Below are 6,201 nucleotides of genomic sequence, written 5' to 3' on the forward strand. Positions count from 1 at the left end.
GAAGAGAAAACCGATGCCATTAGGAGGAGAAGGTATAGAACAAACAAAGCAGGAACTGTGAACAACTTTCCAGTGGCTCCCCAGGCTGGTGAGATTAAATCCAAAAACTTGGTGTGTTAGATAGAGAGCAGGTTAAGTTTGTGGCCTCTGGTCCGAACTGGTGGGTTCAAACCCCGGTTGTTACACTTACTTGTGTAACCTTGGGCAAGTTCCTTTACTTTCCTATATTTCAGTTTTCTTACCTGTAGAATGGCCTTGCTATGATTAAATGGGATAATGGATAAAATACACAGGCATAGGTTTTATGTTATTTTTTAGCTATTATGTAAGAACCTTCATAATCTCAGATCTACTCATTCTTCTGGTCTCATGTCCTGACACTACAGTCCAGTTGGAGGGAATTATACTCACTGTACTCTGAATACAAGTCTTTATCACCTCTTTGCCCCTATCTGCTTGGAGTGAACTTCACTGTCTCGGTGATAAAATCTTCATCGTGCTTCAAGACTCAGTTCAGCTGTCCCCTCCTTGGTTAAAGCCTTCCTAAGAGTCCTTCTTTGAGTTTTTAGCTGTAACTAATAGTGCACTTATGAATTGTTAATTTATTATTTTTTATTATCGAAGCTACTTGGGCTGGGCACTCTCCTCCTTGTACTTTGCAGATTGCGCAGAAACACCAGATTGCTCCTACTGCTTCTCCCAATTCTTGTATTAAGCACAAACCTGTGTCTTTGCTGTTCTACCTCACTTCTGGCTAATTTTTGTTCTTCCTTCAAGATTCAGCTCAGGCATCATTTCCCACCAGAGGAAAACATCTGCAAATTCTCCGTTTGGGTTCAGATGCTCTACTCTGTGTGTTCACATAACCCTTCATACATGTCTGTACCTTAACACTTACTTTTTTAATATCAAAATGTTTGTCTCTGCCATGATATTAAATTCTTTGAGAGCAGGACTGTACTCCTGTGCCCAGTACAGCTTTTTTTTTTAACAAAAACTTTACTGACATGTAATTTAAATATCATACAAATCACCAATTTAAAGCGTACAATGTTTTTTAGTATATTCAGATTTGTGCAGCCATCACCCAAATTTTACATTTTCATCACTCCCTAAAGAAAGTACCCATTAGCAGTTACTCCCCATTTTCCCCAGTTCCCCCAGTCCTAGGCAACCACCACTTTACTTCTGTCTCTATGGGTCTGCCTATTCTGGACATTTCATATGAATGGAATCATACAATATGTGGTTCTTTTGACTGGCTTCTTTCATTTATCATAACGTTTTCAGGGTTCATCCATGTTGTTAACTAATGTTCCATTGCATGAATATACCACGTTTTATTTATCCATTCATCAGTTGATGGACATTTGGGTTTTTTCCACCTTTTGACCATTCTGAATAATGCTGTTATGAACGTTCACATACAGGTTTTTGCGTAGACATATATTTTCATTTCTCTTGGGTATATGCCTAGGAGTGGAATTGGTGAGTCATACAGTAACTCTGTTCGATCTTTTGAGGAACTGCCAGAGTGTTTTCCAAAATGGTTGCATTGTTTACATCCCTACCAGTAGTGCATGAGGGTTCCAATTTCTCCACATCCTTGCCAAAACTTGTTATCATCTCTTTTTGACTCTAGCTGTTGTCATCCTAGTGGGTATGAAGTGGTATTTCATTGTGGTTTTGTTTGTTTGTTTTTTCTCATTGTGGTTTTGATTTCTATTTCCCAGATGACTAATGATGTTGATCATCTTTTCATGTGCTTGCTAGCTATTCATATAGAGTATTACTTTTTGTAATTTAAAAATATAGCTTAGGGGCTTCCCTGGTGGCGCAGTGGTTAAGAATCCGCCTGCCAATGCAGGGGAGAGGGGTTTGAGCCCTGGTCAGGGAAGATCCCAGATGCTGCAGAGCAACTAAGCCCACAAGCCACAACTACTGAGCCCGCGTGCCACAATTACTGAAGCCCGCGTGCCTAGAGCCCGTGCTCCATAACAAGAGAAGACACCACAATGAGAAGCCCGCGCACCGCAATGAAGAGTAGCCCCTACTCGCCACAACTAGAGACGCGCCTAGAGCCCCTACGCGCCACAACTCGCGTGCAGAAACAGACCCAACACAGCCAAAAAAAATTATTAAAAATAATAATAATAAATAAGAATATAGCTTAACATAAATGTTACTTCAAGTAGCAAAAAGCAAATGAAGGAAATCTATAATCACAAATAAGAGTAGAGGCCAAGGGTTTCCCTGGTGGCATAGTAGTTGAGAGTCTGCCTGCCAATGCAGGGGACACGGGTTCGAGCCCTGGTTTGAGGGATCCCACATGCCGCGGAGCAACTGGGCCCGTGAGCCACAACTACTGAGCCAGCGCCTCGGGAGCCTGTGCTCCGCAACAAGAGAGGCAGCGACAGTGAGAGGCACGTGCACCGCGATGAGAAATGGCCTCGGCTCGCCGCAACTAGAGAAAGCCCTCGTACAGAAACGAAGACCCAACACAGCCAAAAATAAATAAATTAATTGAAAATAAAAAAAGAGTAGAGGCCAAAACAAAGTTTGAGATAGTCCTGGTCCAATCAGCCTAAACCCACCAGGGCAAAGCTGTAGTCCAACAATGTCAGTCTATCAACTCACTGCAACAAGGCAAACTGCACACCAGAGGGATGGTGGAGTGTCTCACTAAAGGAAAAGATCTCTATTATATAATTATGGGAATGAGTGGAGGTTAGGTGAAATTTCAATGAAACAGGGTTTGATATACTCAAAGGAATACAGAGTTATATGAAAAGAGAGTCAACATCAGCTCTGGACTGCAAAGTAGACCCAAGGTTAAGTTTCCTTGAAAACTACAATGTTAAATGTGGAAAGTTGTGTTCAGAAAGCCCTGAAGTTCTACACCTGGGTTGGAAATCAAGGCTGCTTTTCTGTCAAAGCAACTTAGATTCTCCAAGCAAGACTGTAAGGCTTCATTCTCACTGGACATAATTTCAAACAGCAAACTTCCCGACAGTCTATGATTTTATTTTATTTATTTATTTATTTTTGGCCACACCACGTGGCACGCAGGATCTTAGTTCCTCGACCAGGGATTGAACCCTGCAGTGGAAGCATGGACTCATCGCTGGACCACCAGGGAATTCCCAGTCTGATTTTAGAGAACAGTTTCTTAGTGAATTTTTTAAAGCCACCCAGAGAAGGGAATTATTATCTGATAAGTTGCAGTGTGTGCTTGGGAGAAATATTGTTTCCTGTTAACTTTGCACCTGGTTTTATCTGTGTCTGTTTATCTGTGATGAATGGCAGGGCAGATTTTTACTTTCTCAGTCTGAGCTAATATTCATGTCTCAAAATGAATTCACAGGTGACTGAACCATCCCTAGAGACCTGGCTGTCAAGATCATTGAAAAAAAAAAATTTTTTTTGGCTGCTTTGGGTCTTTGTTGCTGCACGCAGGTTTTCTCTAGTTGCTGTGAGCAGGGGCTACTCTTCGTTGCAGTGCATGGGCTTCTCATTGCAGTGGCTTCTCTTGTTGCAGAGCACGGGTTCTAGAGCACAGGCTCAGTAGTTGTGGCACAGGGGCTTAGTTGCTTCACGGCATGTGGGATCTTCCGGAACCAGGGCTCGAACCCATGTCCCCTGAATTGGCAGGCAGATTCTCAACCACTGTACCACCAGGGAAGTCCCTGAAATTTTTAACTTACAATGAACCTTGGATTCTAAAGACTGGCTGAAGGCATCATTCTACTAGGTTTGAACAGGTGTCGTCTAGTACTAACGGCTCTCAATGAATAGAACCACACTCGTTACTATTCCAGATACTCTTGCTAATTTGATGGTATGGTGGAGACATTATTTATTTCCTCTTCCTAGGCACACAGGAAAAATACATTCCTTGCAGTTAGGTTGAATGACGTGACTAAAGTGGAAGGCACTTACTAAATACTGGCTCACTGAACCAATCAAAATGTCTTTCTTCTTTTCCTTTGAAATGGCTCAACAAGAGCACAGACTGAAAATAAAAATAAACAGAGGGAGTATTCATCTAGGACTAACAGCATTTGAATAGCAGTGGGATAAAACTCCTCCATCCTATCACATTGGGGCACAGGCTCGGGAAACCAGCTTGGACTTGGAAATTCTAGTCAGCCATCAGAGCCTGATGTCTTCACCCAGGGGACGTGGGAGTTATCATTTCTTGGTCAGCCTTCACAGCCAACAGATTACTGAATCCTGATTAGCCTGTCCCTTAAATCTCTTCGGTTGTGCCCTGCCCTCTCCTTCCCTGCTGCTCCTGCCTTAGTGAGGCTTTTGCTTTTTTTTATGTTGACTATTTTAATAGGTGAGGTGACTCCTTGTCTCATCCCCACTCAGAGGCATGTTCTTCACTGCCTCCTAAAATGCAGAACTGAGCATGACTTCCCTCTGTGTAAATTTTCCAAAGTCTCGTACAGGAGGAAGGTCTAAACTTTCTACAAAGCACAAGACCACCTGCTCCTGCTCTCCTCTCTAGACCCACTTCCCACCACTCCCCACACAAAACCCCACATCACCTTACCATTCTCTGAATAGAACCATATTCTTCTTGCCTCTACAGATTTATACATGGATGTTCTCTCTGCCTTAAATATCTTTCTTTACTCCCAGAAGACTCCAACTCAGCCTTCAAAACCCAGTTCATAACTACAAAGCTACAGTAATCAAGACAGTATGGTACTGGCACTAAAACAGAAATATAGATCAATGGAACAGGATAGAAAGCCCAGAGATAAACCCACGCACATATGGTCACCTTATTTTTGATACAGGAGACAAGAATATACAATGGAGAAAAGACAGCCTCTTCAATAAGTGGTGCTGGGAAAACTGGACAGCTACATGTGAAAGAATGAAATTAGAACACTCCCTAACACCATACACAAAAATAAACTCAAAATGGATGAAAGACCTAAATGTAAGGCCAGACACTATAAAACTCTTAGAGGAAAACATAGGCAGAACACGCTACGACATAAATCACAGCAAGATCCTTTTTGACCCACCTCCTAGAGAAATGGAAATAAAAACAAAAATAAACAAATGGGACCTAATGAAACTTAAAAGCACAGCAAAGGAAACCATAAACAAGACGAAAAGACAGCCCTCAGAATGGGAGAAAATATTTGCAAACGAAGCAACGGACCAATTAATCTCCAAAATATACAAGCAGCTCATGCAGCTCAATATCAAAAAAACAAACAACCCAATCCAAAAATGGGCAGAAGACCTAAATAGACATTTCTCCAAAGAAGATATACAGACTGCCAACAAACACATGAAAGAATGCTCAACTTCATTAATCATTAGAGAAATGCAAATCAAAACTACAATGAGGTATCACCTCACACCAGTCAGAATGGCCATTATCAAAAAATCTACAAACAATAAATGCTGGAGAGGGTGTGGAGAAAAGGGAACCCTCTTGCACTGTTGGTGGGAATGTAAATTGATACAGCCACTATGGAGAACAGTATGGAGGTTCCTTAAAAAACTAAAAATAGAACTACCATACGACCCAGCAATCCCACTACTGGGCATATACCCGGAGAAAACCATAATTCAAAAAGAGTCATGTACCACAATGTTCATTGCAGCACTACTTACAATAGCCAGGACATGGAAGCAACCTAAGTGTCCGTCAACAGGTGAATGGATAAAGAAGATGTGGCACATATATACAATGGAATATTACTCAGCCATAAAAAGAAAGAAATTGAGTTATTTGTAGTGAGGTGGATGGACCTAGAGTCTGTCATACAGAGTGAAGTAAGTCAGAAAGAGAAAAACAAATAGCGTATGCTAACACATATATATGGAACCTAAAAAAGAAAAAAAAAAATGGCTCTGAAGAACCTAGGGGCAGGACAGGAATAAAGACGGAGATGTAGAGAATGGACTTGAGGACACAGGTAGGGGGAAGGGTGAGCTGGGACGAAGTGAGAGTGGGGTGGATGTATATACACTACCAAATGTAAAATAGATAGCTCGTGGGAAGCAGCCGCATAGCACAGGGAGATCAGCTCGGTGCTTTGTGACGACCTAGAGGGGTGGGATAGGGAGGGAGGGTGGGAGGGAGACGCAAGAGGGAGGAGATATGGGGATATACGTATATGTATAGCTGATTCACTTTGTTATACAGCAGCAACTAACACACCATTGTAA

This window comes from Globicephala melas, chromosome 20, assembly GCF_963455315.2.
Source record: "Globicephala melas chromosome 20, mGloMel1.2, whole genome shotgun sequence".
Lineage (NCBI taxonomy): Eukaryota > Metazoa > Chordata > Mammalia > Artiodactyla > Delphinidae > Globicephala > Globicephala melas.